A 16,188-nucleotide genomic window follows, 5' to 3' on the forward strand; every position below is an offset into this window, starting at 1 on the left:
ATGTATTATTACTATTATTATTATTATTATATTTTGTAATATTTTGTTGTTATCTCTTAGAATCCTGTTCTTTCCTAATGAGAGACAGCAATGGGGTAGATCCAGAGGAGATCAGATGTGAGGAGGAACTGGGAGGAATATATATACATATATATATATATACACATATATATATGGTATGAGAAAAGAATCTGTTTTCAATGAAAAGAAAAAGAGAGAGAAATAAAAAAGTTTAACAATAAAATGCAAACATGTATTTTGAATACCACAACAGAATATCGCGAATGCAAATCCTCCTGTCAAAATTCCTAAAATGAAAGCCAAGTACTGCCATCTGCACATATCATCCTGAATGAGCTACTTAAAATCTCCAAACATCTAAGACAGTTGTTCAATGCAGATAAAAACATAGGGGTTATTGGAAGATTAAAATAAATATAACCATGTTATATGATCAATATTACAATGTTAAGTATGTTCCAGCATAAAATATTAGCTAGTGGTTGTTGCAGAATGATACTGTGATTTAACTTTGAATTATAACAGATATCAGAATATGAGCAGCAACCACAGGGTAAAACCCCCTGAGAAGTAAGGATATGGAAGCTCAAAGGTCACAGGCACTTCCTCAGCTGCCTCATTAATGAAAATTATTTCTTCTTTACTTCAAGGAAAAGCTCTTAGATCCCTTAAGATTAAAGCAAAAGAAAGGAGGAAAAGAGAAATTGCACAACTCTTAGAAACCAGTCCCTTGAGTAGTCTCCTCTGATGCTCCATCCAGCCGCAATCACAAGGCTAGATGAGCAGCACTGTACAAAAGAAGTAAGAGCCCACCAAGGGAAGCTCCTGCAATGGACCCTTGAAAATTAATCACTCAAAAAATGAAGCAAAGAAAAAAAAGTGCCAAGTCTTTTTAATTGATGCATAATTTATGGATGATCAGCGTGAACATCCATCTAGGTAGCTGATTAAATGCAAAGTATTTTGATAAGAGAAAATTACCATAGTTAGCCTGAGAAGGAGAGGAAAGCAACCCCAGCAATCAATGGCAGTCCATATATTGATGGATGATACGCAGTCTCTTCCCAGCAGACTATTTTCCCACCCTGTCCCTATCCTGATCACTGGTAGGAAAGATACCGCCTCTGTGCATTGCTTTCTACTGTCAAAATGATAAGAGGTTAAACATGGATAAGAAAGGCAATTAAAATAGATCTGTCACAAGTATGCTATCCCAGTGTGCCACCCTGATTTACTTCTCTAGTGTGAACGGCTGCCAGAGGATGGTAATTGAAATTTGTCAGTGTTGACAGCTGATAACTAATATGGAGATTTTCATTACAGGACACCCCCACACACACTCACTGGAATAGAAAAGAGATAAGTGCATATTAAACTCCAGATGGAGGTAACTGGGGAACAAGGAAATGTGAGACAGCATCAGCTTGCTTCATCCTTCATCAATGTCAGCTCCCCCTCATCAGGACCAAGACAATGACATGATCCATGTTTGCTACAATCACCTAGGGGCACCAGCAACCTTTAGTTGCAGAACAAGTCTGTAAAAGATAATGAATTAGCTGCTTACTCAAATATGAAAGACTTGTAATTTTAAAAATTTATTTTGTTATATATGTGTATTATGTGGTGGTGGGGGGGGGAAGTGGAGTATGGGAGTGCCTGCAGAGGCCAGAAAGCTGTCAGATCCTCTGGCGGTATAGTTACAGGTTGTTGTAAGTGATTTGGGTGCTGGGCACCACACTCAGGTCCTCCACAAGAGAAATCCTCATTTTTTAAAAAAAGGTTTATTTTAAGTTTTACTTTGTGTATTTGAGTGTTTTATCCTGCATGTATGTCTCTGCATCATGTGTGCTTGGTGCCTGAGCAAGACCAAGATATCAGATTCCCTGGAACCGGAGTCATAGACAGTTAATGAGCCATGCAGGTGCTGGAAATCAAGCTCGGGCCAACTGCAAGAGCAGTCAGTGCTCTTAACCACTGATCCATCTCTCCAGCACCAAGAAATCCTCACTCTTAACTGCTGAGCCACAAACACATTGTAATGTACAATGTAGGGATGGGAGAATAACTTCTATTATTTCTTTGAACTAGTTTATATACTCATAATGGTTAGTATTCATTTTCAACTTGATATGCTCTATACCTGGAAGATGGGTCTCTGAGCAAGTAGGGGTTATTTTATAACCGTAAGTGATGGTAGACAACACATCTTAATTGGGAGAAGGCCCATTCTTTTACTGGGGTCTCCTGAGTTTCCAAAGATAGAAAAGGTGAGCTGAGTATGCATGCTACTGTCTCTTCTTGTTCACAGAAGAAGCAATGTGACCACTAGTTTCCTGTTCTTTCTGCTTTGAGTTCCCTGTATTAAATTTCCTGTGAATTAAAATAAACTATTTTTTTACTTAAGTTGCTCTTATCAGCACATTTTATCACCAGAACAGGGAAAGAAACTAAGACCATGTTATATGTCAATTTTCTACTCATCAACATCATTAAATGCTGTATGTTACTGTGCTTTCCTAGGGTGGAGCAAATTTAATTTCAAATTCCATTTGTAAGTATCTGTGATGATGAACCTTCATTGTCAACATGATTGGATTTAAAATCATCATAGAAACAAACCTATGGCTGGAGTCTGAGGACTTTTAGGACTAGGATAATTGAGATCAAATGAGGGTTACCTATCCTAAAGGTGAATAACACCTTTCCATGGACTGAGATACTAACTAAATAAAAAGGAAAGAGAGCTGAGACAATGAATTCATTTCTCTCTGCTTCCTGACTATGAATACAATTTGACTGTTTACCTCATGTTCCTCCAACCATGTCTTCACTTTCTGATGTACTGTATCCTTGAACTGTGAGTCAAATAAACTCTTCCTTCCTTAGAAATTACCATCAAAGAAAATATAATTAATCATATTATCCAATTGTAATGGTGCTAAGACACCAACCAATAACTTTTAGTTAAAATTTTACTTAACATTTGCATTGATCAAAAAGGAATGTCATTTAAATGACTCACTAGTTTGGAAACAGAAAGTAGGGATAAAAGTTGTAGAATACTCAGGCAACTACTACTACTTAAATAAATGCTACATATTGTGGCTTAAACAACTCACTATATCTCGATGACCAGAAATATTGGTGCAGTTATTTTAGGTTATCCTAACTTTCACATGCTGCAGATGGGATTGCTCAATATCATTCAGGTGGAAGATAACTGCTCTGGAGGTCATATGAATACATTTACCCGATGGTATTAATAATATGTATTTTCTTTATTCTTGGTATTCTGATTGCTGATCTAGGAAAAATGCTATTCCAAGAGAAAGCTAGATCCTAGGGCAAATAAATAAATAATAAAACCTCATCTAAGAGTAACTTTCATGTGCAAACCAAACAATCCAAAGTTTACATCCCCTGGGCATCATACTTCATCCAGTCTACAGTGAACTGTTATATTTTGGGACAGCATTCTGATATCACAATTATTACAGTATCACACAGAGATAACATGGATTGCCTGCTATATTCCTAAGCAGCAGAAATTATTCAAATTAATCAACCATAAATCTGATTACCTTGCCAAGCTTATGCCATGAAAATCAAAATAAAGACCTTTGTTTGTGGGGACACCAGACCTTGAACAGAGACCCACTTCCCCATCAGCCTGGGAGTAGGCAGCTGTAAGACAATGTTTACTAAAAACATGTTTACTAAAAACAATACAATGCCCTGGGCAATAAGTTCCTGAAAAGGGCTTGCCCACCTAACCACCCTGGCCTTGACCTTTTCCAAAGACTAACCGCCTCTTCTGACATACCCAAGTCAGTTTCTGGTGTCAGAGCAGAACCAGCCAGGGGTAAGGAGAGAGCAGAAGCTTTTCTGGAGGGAGGCCTTTCTTGGGACCTCCAATTACCGCGTCTGCTGCACAGCCTGCGTCTGAGAATGTGCGGAGGGTGTCGGGGATTGACAACACAGAGACCCCAAGGATCCTCAAGAAGGCTCACTTTATTCCTATTCTGGCTGGTTATTATATACCCTGACGCCAGAGGTGGAGGTGGGTGGCTAGAAAGAGGTGGTTAGTCTTTGGAAAAGGTAGAGGCCAGGCAGGGAACTTATTGCCCCCCCCGGGCATTGTATTGTTTTTAGTAAACATGTTTTTAGTAAACATTGTCTTACAGCTGCCTACTCCCGTGCTGTTGGGGAAGTGGGTCTCTGCTCAAGGCCTGGTGTCCCCACATTTGTTCATTCCTGCTTTTTTTTCTCATCACTCTTTCTCTTTGTCAACTCAAAACTTCAACATGCTGCCATGTTTGACATGCCTTCTTTCTAATAAAAAACTACATGAAAATGTTTTTAAAAAACAATGAATGTTTTGGAAGGGATGATTAAAGACTGCCTCTGCTGAGATTCTAAGAGACCTGGAAAGAAGTTTGAAGGCTTCTTATGTCCTTGCCTTGGAAATCTCTGAATGGAGCTTCCCATTAAGTAGCAAAGTTAAGCAACCAGGCAAGCCTAGACTGAAGCATGTGTAGGATAGTAAAGTGTGTGCAATCATTTTTCATTTACCATAAGCAAGTTCATTCAGTCAGTCGTTTGTAGATACCTCAAGATCATTATTACAGAACTAGAAAACAAAACTAGCCAGTAGAATTATGCAAATATCCCTAATGAGACATTAGCATTAGTTTTGTATCCCACTAATTGTCTAAATTACTACCGCTGTAATCTCATAAGGATCCATCGTTTCCAGATGTGTCACCTAGGATTTTCACACATTTCTGCCCAGCTTGCATTCCGGTTAGTGTAGTCTTAGGTGCAGAAATCAGTGAAAATAAACAAATAAAAGCAGAAGAGTATCCTTTCAGGGGATATGATCAGTCACATGTCAGCAGGGAGGGTAATACAAATATGACATTGTGATAATTAAATAGAAGTACGAAATAAAAATAGCCACTAGAAGTATGCAAATGCTCCTAATGAGACAATAGAATTGGGTTTGTATCCCATTTGTTTTCTAAACCGCATGCTTTCTAAACATGTATTTGTGTTTGGATGTAATGAGCATAATTTACTCTTACTGACCGAAATTACTTTAAATGTGAAAATGATGATGCTTAAAAGTGAGTAACTCAGTTGCTCCTCTGCAAGCATGCTAATGACCCCAATTTAGCCAGCATACTTTCCCTTGGGACCACCCAGCTGAAAGATAAGCCACATGCCAAGCTCTCATTTAATGGGTAGCACGGCTTCTGATAGAAACGTTTCCACCAAAGGAGAGCAGAGTGCATAGCAGGGTATGTTGCACTCTCCTTAACCCCAACATAGACATAGCATATGTAGATGGGACAATGAAATATCCTTGAAATGTTTTCCTATTCATTTCCTAGCAACATGTGGCAAAATATGCCCTGAATCCAAATGCATAAAGAGTATTACACATGCAACTACCTTACATTCCACTAAAAAAAAAAAAGCAATCACTCTGTTAGTCTATAGTCAAGGAGTTATTGTTTTCCTTTCAACAGATGATTGTGTTATTTTATATAATCAGCATACAGGGGATAGTATTTCTTTAATAGGTAACATACTACAAAGACAATTTAAATGAGTTGGAACATGCATGACATAATTTGGAGTCACAGCTCTGTCAATTGCTAAACAAGTACTGCAGTAATGTAAGCCTCTAAGCATCAAGAGTGCTGCTGTGGCAGCAGATTGTCTAGTTCAATGAAGGAAAGTTCCTTTACATCAAGTTAGGAGATCAAGTCAGTTAATAGCATCATTTCAGACAGGAAATTATCCAGGAATGTCTTCACTGGATAATTCCATTGCTCACCATGATGGAGAACATAGAATGGATGATGGATTTTTATGGTTAAGAATGTCAGTACAGGCTTAAGATCAGGTTCTGTTTCTCATTAGCCTTGTGATAGTGTGTGTGTGTATTAATAAATATATAAATACAACCTGCTGAGCCTGTTTTGTGTTGCTCATAAGTACATAGATTTTAAGAATGACCTCTTGGCATTTGATAAACAACCAGGGGGCTCATCCCTAGGGAACATGGATTTGTTCTCTCAGTACTTGTTAATTGTCCTGAAACTTTTTATCAGAGAGTGAGCATTGGGAAATTTCTTCCATCCACACTGGCATGTCAACTGGCATTGTAATTGATCAGGATTTGCTTAGGCAGCCATAATATTGAGATTTCATGGATACCATTTCCTTCTAATACCAGACACAACACAGTTTTCCAGCAAACATTGTGGTCTTCTTCTGGCTCTTACAATCTTTCTGCCTCGTGCCCTCTTCCATGCTGTTTTCAGAGTCTTAGTTACAGGTGTTATGTTGTAGATATAACAGTGAGGACTAGGTACCCACAGTCAGTTCTCTGTATTCAACCAATTGTAAGTTTCTGTAAATGTCTACTGCAAAAAAAAAGTCTTTGATGAGGGTGAGAGTTATACTTCTCTGTGAGTAAAAGAATAAGAATTAGTAAGTAATGTAGTTAGAGGTTATATTGGTTTATGAAAGTAACAGTAGTAGGTTCTCCTGAGGTTGCCACATACCCTCTGGATATATGCCCAAGAGTGGTATATCTGGATCTTGAGGTACATTAGTTCCGAATTTTCTAAGAAGCTGCCATATTGATTTGCAAAGTACATGTACAAGTTAGCATTACTACCAGCAATGGAGGAATGTTCCCCTTGCTCCATATGCTCTACAGCATGAGTTGCTACATTTGGTTTTGGTCTTAGTCATTTGGACAGGTGTTAAGATGAATCTCAGTCATTTTCATTTTCATTTTTCTGATGTCAAAGGATGTTAAACATTTCTTTAGGAGTTTCTCTGCCTTTTGAGATTCTATTGTTGAGAATTCTCATTTTAGGTCAGTACCTCATTTTTAATTGAATTACTTGTTTTTTATGTCTAGCTTCTTGAATATTTTATATATTTTGGAAATCAGACCTCTATCCAATATAGAGTTAAGATACTTTCCCATCACATGACAAGAACACCTAGTGAACTATGTTCATGGCAGATTTATTCATAATAGCCAGAACATGGAAACAACCTAGATGTCCCTCAACTGAAGAATGAATAAAGAAAATGTGGTACATTTACACAATGGAAGATTATTCAACTGTCTAAAATGAATAGAGGAGAGTAAGAAAAGAGATGCCTTAATAAAGCAATCATAGCTTTAAAGAGAAATCTGGCACTAGGGAAATATACAGAGGTATACAAGGAGGACCCCAACTAAAAAAATCTAAGCAATAGTGGAGAGGCTATCTTAAACACCCTTTCCCTATAATAGAATTGATGACTACTTTATATGCCATCCTAGATCCTTCATCCAGTAGCTGATGGAAGCAGAAGCAGACACCCATAGCTAATCATGGAACTGAATTCCTGGAAATCAGTTGTAGAGAGGGGGAAGTGATGAGCAAAGGGGTCAAGACCAAGCTGGAGAAACCCACAGAAACAGCTCACCTGAACAAGTGAGAGCTCATGAACCTCAGACTAACAGCTTGGAAACCAGCATAGGACTTAACCAGGTCCCCTGAATGTGGGTGTCAGGAGGCCTGGGCAGTCTACAGGGACTTTGGTAGTGGAACAATATTTATCCATAGTATATGAATAGACATTGAGAACCCGTTCCCCATAGAGGGATGCTCTCTCAGCCTAGACACATAGGGGAGGGCCTAGGCCTTGCCTAAAGTGATGTTACAGACTTAAGTGATACCCCATGGAAGGTCTCCGCCTTTCTATGGAGCAGAAGAGGTATGGGATGGGGGTTGGTGGGGGGCATTGGAGGATGGGAGAGAGGGGGAACTGGGACTGATATATAAAAATTATTGTCTCTAATTTAGATCTTGAAAAGTAAAAACATAAAAATAAAAACAATGACATCAGAAAATTTGAAGGTAAATGAAAGGATGTAGAAAAAAAATCATCCTGAGTAAAGTAACTCAGACCCAGAGGGACAAACATGGTATGTACTTACTCTTAAATGGGCATTACCCATAAAGTAAAGGATAACCATGATACAATCCCCAGATCCAGAGATGCTAGGTAACAAGGACAGCCCAAGGGAGGAATAATGGAACTCCCTAGGAAGGAGAAATAGAAGAAATCTGCTGGGTGGTATGGATGTGGGTGGCGATGGGAACTTGAGGATTCAGGTTAGGGGGAAAGTGGAGGGAAAGAGTACTGAAAGAGATGACTGGAAAGAGGGGGCATTTCAAGGTCAGGTAGAAACCTGATCCAAGGGAAACCCCCATGAATCTAAGACTTGTAGCAATAGGGGACACATAGCCTTAACTGGCTCTCTCCTGTGATCATCACATTGGTGACTAATCCAATTGTCATCAGAGAGCCTTCATCCAGTAACTGTTGGAAACTGATGCAGAGATCCATGGCCAAACTTTATCCCAAAATCAGGGTATCCCGCTGGACAGAGGGAGGAAGGATTGTAGGATCCAGAGAGGTCAAAGACATCATAAGAATATCTACAAAATCAACTAACCTGACTCAAAGGAACACATGGTGTCTGAACCATTAACCAAGGAGCCTGCATGTATCTGACCTAGTCCCCCTAACATATATGACAGTTGGCTGTGCAACTTGTTCTGCTTGTGGGACTCCTAGAAAACGTCAGGGACTGTACCTAATTTTCTAGCTGGCTCTTGGTAACCTATTTATCATACTGGATAGCCTTGTCCAAACTCAATACAATTGATATGCCATGCTTTTTTTGATACCCGTGGGACACCTGCTCCTTTCTTAACAAAAACAGAAGAGTAGACTAAGGCAAGTGGAGTAGGGGAATGGTAGGAGAAAATGGATGGAAACATGCAGCTGGAATGGAAAATAAATTAATTAATTAAAAAATAAAGTATTATATATTTTTCATTAACAAATCCAATTATTTATAGACATAAAGTGACCTGAAAGTTTTCTATTTTCTGTATTAAAAAGAAGATAACTCCTTACCAAACATATCAAACATTGTAAAACAAAATATTTTATATTTAGAATTATGTTTATATACATATATAATACAGTTATATCCAGTTTTTTTAATACCTACTTGTAGCTGACATTTAAATGTAAAGAAAGCATTAGTTTAGCTTCCAGGTTCTTCCCAAAGGGACATCCCTGAAAACCTTACTTGGTCAGAGCTGACAGCTAACACAATCTTGAAAAGGCTTGCCATTGCGAACTTTCCTCTGTATTGGAAACGTGGAGTAAAAGTCCTTAGATAAATGTACTCCCATGTCAGGTAAATCTTCAGGGATGATTTAACTTATTATCTTAATGGAATTAAAGTCCTTTGTATCACTGTACAGAAAGTCATGTTTTTTGATCAAGTTTTACAGACTTTGCTGTAATAGCAAAACCCAAAGGAAAGAAGAAAGCACTCTCTATTTTTGGTTTGTTTGTTTATATCCACATTTTCTCTCTTCTCATATGTTCTGGCATGTTTTCTTTCTGAACAGACTAGTAATACATATTCATTGTTTAAAAATAATAGACAGCATTTCAAATTCTCCACACAATGCTTTGATATGTTTTCCATCTAACAAGAAGCGCTTTCTAGTCATGAATTAATGATATTGTTTATGCCATCACCACAGGAAACCCATCAGATTCTGAGGTGAAAGGCAAAATTCCCTTGTAGGAAGACTGATGACTGACACTGTAGGGGAGTCTAGGAAAATAAAAATTTCTCAAATGAAACTGACAGACTATTTTAATGCCCAATAGAGTTCATTCTTTTCCAAATAAGTCACAAGTAAGCTCAGAAATTGAAATCTTATATAAAAAATAGAAATCAAAATCACTTCTGGAATCTCACCTTTCTAGACCATGTAATGATATGCCTTGGTCAGACTTTGCTTAGATTGGAATTTACACATTGCATATAAACATATCTATACTCAAATGCTAACCCTATGCAAGATTAGTGGATTTTCCTAAGTAAGTCACTTAGTCCCTTTGAGCCTTCTGTCCTTCTCATTGAAGGATGTTTGAAAGAGGCTTATTGTCTGTATAAAGCACCCAGCACAAAGTCTGATGTCATTCCACGCATTCACAAAATGTTGTATCCATTCCATGGAGATGTTGTGCCTAGAGTTATGAAATACAAACTGAGTCTAGAAGTCAAGTGTAAGACCATTCTTACTTAGTTCTTCCCACTTATACTGTTCAGGCCTAATTCAAAGTAGAATAATGAAATAGATTTTACCAATTATATATGGGCAATGAAGGAAAGAGCAAAGTTACTACTTTGTGGCACTTGGTAACTGTGGCTGGTTTGCAAGACCTCGACCCTGGGATTCTCCCAATTTAGAAATCCAGTGTCACTGCCAGATGTCAAGGGTGTCAGAAAGCATTTCAATGGCAGTGAAGAAATGCTTGCTTCCAGCAGAGTTTCATGGGTAATTCCTAAAATAAAACTTTCCTTAAGAGAAGGTATGAAGTCACTCTGGGGAGGACAGATTGAAAGCTGTTTCTTCAGCCCTGTAACAAACATAGCAGCCCCATAGCCTCTGCATTCAATTTTCTCCCACTGTAAACACCCACAAGGTATTGTTCCCTGCAATGCATACTGACTGATGTAATAATAAATTCAAACACCTCAAACTCAAATCTAGGTGATTTGATCTCAAAAGTCTTGTTTGTTCATTAAAAATATGAGACACATACATGTGTGATGTTTGTTTATAAAAACAAACAAAAGTAAATAAAATAACTCTAGTTCTTCTTTACTTTCTTAGTAGCATACAGAAAAGTCTGTAATAAATGTAAATTATAATTAGAATGATTATATAAATAACCTTACTCTTTTCAATGCTTTAGTTGATAGCTTTGAGACATCAATACCTTTCTCCTTGACCCCCTATCTGGCCTTGATATCCTTGCTTATCACTCTAGGCATTTGTGTTCAAACCATATGTAGGAATCACACTCTGGCTATACCTGTCTACTCTCTGCCAAGCCCCAAATCAACCTCCTGAGCCATTTTAGACAGCGTGGGGACCTGACCTATACTCTGCAGAAATCCATCCTACATCTTAGATGATCTTATATGTGTGTGTGTGTGTGGCATTGTACATCTAGAAGTTTTAGTTAAACTTTGGAAAGCAGTCCTTGTTGCTTTTGCAAAATGACCATGATAATGTCTATATCTACTGTAGCATTCCTGTAACAATCTAAGTAGCAAGTAAAAACAGAAAACAAAAAGAAAAATGAGAATATCTTATCTAACTGATGATGAATCTAACTGGTACAAAATATCTCTTGAGAAAAAGGTAGTCTTTTCTTTTTGAGAACACTTGCCTAGAAAACTATGTGAAATATAAATGCATTGAAGTATATGAGAAATCAAAGTATTTCATTCTAATTAGATTCAATAGAAGTGGAATTATTTCCCACACCCAGGCATTTTCTGAAACAGCCACCATGTTAAAGACAAGTTTTAATTTACAACAAATATAAGGTTGTTAAATATTTTAAGTACTGGGCTAGTGACGAAAAATTAATATTTTGTGATTTAAATTCATTGATTATTGGGTTTCTTCTAGTTCATCAGTATAAATCAATGATGAATGTTATTTCCATGGACATCTTCTGTTTCAGAAGTTGATAAATCTAATAGCTTAAGCAGGGCATAAATATTCCCTATAGGTTCCACAACAACTAAAAGTTTTCAAGGAATATAGAACCTCTCCATCACTGAGTTATTGATGTTTCTGCAAAATTAAGCAGAATTACAAAAGTTTATTCCCAGATAGAATAAATAAAATCTTTAGTTTCATTCTCTTGACTACATAAAATAATAATTGCTAAAAGTTAGAAGTTCATCAACCCATGACTAGAAATACTGAAGATGTGTGAGTGAGCACCAGATTTGTAATGATTAATGGATTGTGTATCCCTCAAGCATATCCCTTGGGAATTCTGATACAAAACAAATATCCATGAATATACATAGCATATTTTGAAATAATAATCCAACATTATATCATATTTGTCTCACCATAACAAGAAACCTGCCATTGACTACTTGAGAAGAAACAGAGGTTAATATTTGACTCACAAGATCAGGAGGGTCAAGTATAAGATAAGACAGTTCAACTGGTTTGGGATGTCAATGATGGTACATCATCATAACAAAGTATGTGACAGATCAAACCTCTCACTTCATGACCCAAAAGTAGATAGAAAGAGGATGGATGGGGTCTCAGAACTCCTTTTGAAGTCTTGTCCTCAGTGACTTAAGGACTTCAAATAATGCTCCACCTCCAATATATCCATAGAAATTCCAATGAATTCACCTTGAGGACCAAGCTTTTATACAGGGGCACTGGGGTTTAAGTATTATAGGAAAAAACGTCTTTTTAAAATGGCACACTGGAAGAAAGACAGCATCTTCAACAAATTGAATTGGTGAGACTGGATGGTTGCATGTACAAGACATATGGACTCATACTGATCACCCTACATAAAACTCAACTTCAAATGTATCAAAGAACTTCACATAAAACCTGATACATTGAGCCTGATAGAAGGGAAAGAAAAAAATGCCTTGACTAGTGGGCACTGGAAATACTTTGTGAACAGAACACCATTAGCACAGACACTAACATCAACAATTAATAAATTTGACTTCATGAAACTGAAAAGCTTCTGTAAGGCAAAGGATAATGTCATTTGGACAAAGTGACAGCACTGAACAGGCTTTTTTTAAAAAATCAACAACAGATCAAATAGAAGTAAAAAACTAGAGAACAGGAAAACAACTAACCAAACTTAAAAAAGGGAACAGATAAAAACAGAGAATTCCCAGCAGAAGAAACACAAATGGCTGAAAAACACTTAAAGAAAATTATTTTTTAGATTTCATCTTACACTTGTTAGAATGTCTAAGACCAAAAGAATGAGTGACAGCTCATGCTAGCCAGGATGTGGAGTAAGGAGATCACATCTCCAGTACTAGTAGGAGTGCAGCAATGTAGCACTTCTTGGGAAGATATGAACTGATGTACCTCATGATCCAGCTATATCACTTCTTAGGCACAAACTCAAAAATGTTTCATCCTATCGCAGAGACACTTTCTCAGAAATTAGAAAGAATCTACATGTCCCTCAAGAAAAGAATGGGTGAAGAAAATGAGGTATATTTATACAATGGAGTATTACTCAACTATTTAAACAATGACACTATGAAATTCACAAGTAAATAGATACAACTAGGAAAAATCATCCTGTGTGAGGTATCTCAGACCCAGAAAGACAATAGGGTATGTATTCACTTCATGTGTATATTAACTGCTAAGTCAATGATAACAAAACTACAATGTGTAGAAACACCGAGGGAGGGTAAAGAGAAAATGACTAGAGGGAACAGATAGATCTCCTTAGGAAAGGGAATAAAATAGAAAATTATGGAGAGGTGAGGGGCTAGAACAGGAAGATCAAGTTGGGAGAGAAGGAGAGGGAGATGAGAGGATTATAGAGACAACTAAAGTTAAGCTCCCTTTGAGGAGTAGTAGGGACACCTAATATAGTATAAGCTTCCTAAAATAGATATACATATGAAGGTAATCTAAACAAAATCATCAAATGAGGGAGAAGACCAAGCCCCAACTGGACATCTTTTTCACCAAATGATGATCTCAGTACCAGGAGTGTGTTACACCTAGCTGAGTTGCTGGTCAAAGAAGTTCCACAGGGATCTCCAAACAACCCAGCTGTTTCCAGAACTATAGCCCATAGCCTTTGCATTCAATTTTCTCCCACTGTAAACACCCACAAGGTATTGTTCCCTGCAATGCATACTGACTGATGCAATAAGAAATCCAAACACCTCAAACTAAAATCTAGGTGATTTGATCTCAAAAGTCTTGTTTGTTCATTAAAAATATGAGACATACATATGTGTGATGTTTGTTTATAAAAACAAACAAAAGTAAATAAAATAATTCTAGTTCTTCTTTACTTTCTTAGTAGCATGCAGAAAAGTCTGTAAATTCTGAATAGAATAATTACAGTAATAACCTGACTCATTCCAATGTTTTATAGTTGACAACTTGGAGGCATCTATGCCTTTCTCCTTGGCCCCATATGTGACCTTGATATCCTTGCCTATCACTCCAGGCATTTGTGTTCAAACCATATGTAAAAGTCACATTCATGTGTGGAATGGGCTCCCAAAGTCCATTTGTATGCTAGGGATACATACTGATTTACTACCAAATGCCCCATAAATTGCCAATGCCTCCTAACTGACACCCATATGCAGGGGGTCTGGGTCAGTCCTTTGTGGGTTTCACCACCCTGGTCTTGACCCCTTTGCTCATCATTCCTCCCTCTCTGCAATTCCAGGAGTTCAGTTCAGTGTTTAGCTGTGGGTGTCTGCTTCTACTTCCATCAGTTACTGGATGAAGGCTCTAGGATAGTATATATGGTAGTCATCAATCTCATTGTCAGGAAAGGGCATTTAGGTAACCTCTGGACTATCCTTGTAGATCTCTGGACATTTCCCTAGTTCCAGATTTCTCTTTAAACCTATAATGGCTCCCTCTACTATGGTAGAAGATTATTTTATTAGGGAATAAAATGATGATCTTGAAAATGTGTTTGTTACTGACCTTTAGATTGCAAATTATAAAGTGAGATTAGCATGAACTGCGATGGGTGACCAAGAAACAAATCAAACTGTTTTCATTAGACTGAGCTTTCTCTGCTGATTCCTTACTGAGTAAAGCATCAGCCTTTATTGGCTCATGTTGTGCCTTTTAATTATGCATTAATTACTTTTATAAGAGAGAAGCTGGATTATTTAGTGCCAGCTCCATATCATGAATTTCACGATGAGGAACAAATCTGGGAGAAATATTGCTGTGTCCTACACAATGTACACAGAGGTTCAGGAGGTGAGGGATGGTGGGAGTGAGTGACTTCAAGGGATGTTTATTACACTTCTATTTTCTCTTCCCTTGGAAATTAGTTGAAATCATTAAACGTAACTACAAGAATTGCTCTCACCCTTGTAAACTTTGGATCTTTCTCCTTGTTCTTACTCTCCCTCCCTTTTGTCTCTTTCATTAGTCCTCCTCCTCCTTTTCCTCTTCTACCTTTTTCTGTCAGTTCTCCATCTCTCTTATCTCTCTCCTGTCTCTTGACCTCACAGAGAGTCTCCTTCCACTCTTCTTCCCTCTCACCTTCCCTCGACTCCCTGTGTCTCCTCGTTCTTCCTCGATCTTCATAGAAATATCTCCGTCACCTTTCCCTGTGTAACATCGGTTTCAGCTGAGCATAATATTTCTTGGGTTTTCAAACTGACCTTACTTTTGGCTCTGTGAAAAGTAACGTAGTGTTGCGATTTCCACAGCTAAATACTGAACTGAACTCCTGGAACCCAGCAACAGAGAGGGAGCAGTGATAAGCAAAATGGTCAAGCCTTGGCTGGTTTGACCCACAGAAACAGCTGACCTGAACAAATGCGAGCTCTTGGACCCCAGACTGATGGCTGGGAATCCAGTATGGGACTGATCAAGACCCCTGAATGTGGGTGTCAATGAGGAGGCATGAGTAATATATGGGGCCTTGGGTAGTAGATCAGTATTTATCCCTGGCATACAAATAGACTTTGGGTGCTCATCCCACAGTGAGGGATGTTCTCTCAGCCTGGACTCTTGCAGGAAGGGCCTAGGCCCTGCCCTGAACAAAATTACACACTCTGGAAATCCTCCATGGAGGGCCTCATCCTCTCTAGGGAATGGAGTGGGGATTGGATTGGGGGTTTAGGGGTGGGAGGCTGGGAGAAGAGGGAAGGGAGAAGCAGCAGGGATTGACATGAGAAGCAAACTTGTTTCTAATTTAAATTTAAAAATCTTAAAAAAAGCAATCTCACAGTCAGAACCTAACTAAAACCTGCTAAGATTAGACAGGTGTAGAACTGGGAAATTTATTTAGTCTTTCCGGATCTCAGTTTTCTCACCTATGAAGTGGTGATAATAAGACTGCTCTCAATGAATTGTGTGAATTTCACATGAATGAGCATTAACAAAGCATTTTTAGATATTCCTAATCCACAAGAATCTCCACAGAAATATTTGGTTTTGCTTTTACTTCATTCGTCATAGA

Source organism: Mesocricetus auratus, unplaced genomic scaffold, assembly GCF_017639785.1.
Source record: "Mesocricetus auratus isolate SY011 unplaced genomic scaffold, BCM_Maur_2.0 Super-Scaffold_15014, whole genome shotgun sequence".
Classification (NCBI taxonomy): Eukaryota; Metazoa; Chordata; class Mammalia; order Rodentia; family Cricetidae; genus Mesocricetus; species Mesocricetus auratus.